General features: G+C 43.4%; 1 non-coding gene across 1 annotated transcript; it reads left to right on the top strand.

Moving 5' to 3' along the window:
- The first annotated feature begins 255 nt into the window (after positions 1–255).
- trnar-ucu (transfer RNA arginine (anticodon UCU)) lies at positions 256–328 on the top strand. The gene has a single exon. It is a non-coding gene; the product is annotated as a tRNA-Arg (tRNA).
- The last annotated feature ends 22 nt before the right edge of the window (positions 329–350 follow it).

Here is a 350-nt window from a genome sequence, read left to right as displayed (position 1 = left end):
CTGCAAAGTTTGAAATTGTGTCCTGTACAAACTTTACTCTGGCTGTGCAGTTTGGGTTTGATTGATTACCTACCGTAGCATTCGGGCCACATGGGAAGAATGGGGTGAATCGATTCAGTAGCCACCCAACAATGTGCATTTTAAATCCTAATCAAAGATTTTCTGTCTGCGGTGAGAATAATTTGCCCTGTAAATAATGATTTGGCGGTCACAAACTGACCTTTAAGTCTCATGATTTTCATTGCTTTGCATACAGCCCCAGTGGCCTAATGGATAAGGCACTGGCCTTCTAAGCCAGGGATTGTGGGTTCGAGTCCCATCTGGGGTGATGTAATTTTAAGATTGGCACT

The sequence above is a fragment of the Somniosus microcephalus genome, chromosome 28 (genome assembly GCF_052327205.1).
Source record: "Somniosus microcephalus isolate GS21.2 chromosome 28, FLI_Smic_1.0, whole genome shotgun sequence".
In the NCBI taxonomy this organism is placed as follows: domain Eukaryota; kingdom Metazoa; phylum Chordata; class Chondrichthyes; order Squaliformes; family Somniosidae; genus Somniosus; species Somniosus microcephalus.
Note: the sequence above shows the minus strand (reverse complement) of the source record. Positions and strands in the feature narration are given on the sequence as shown.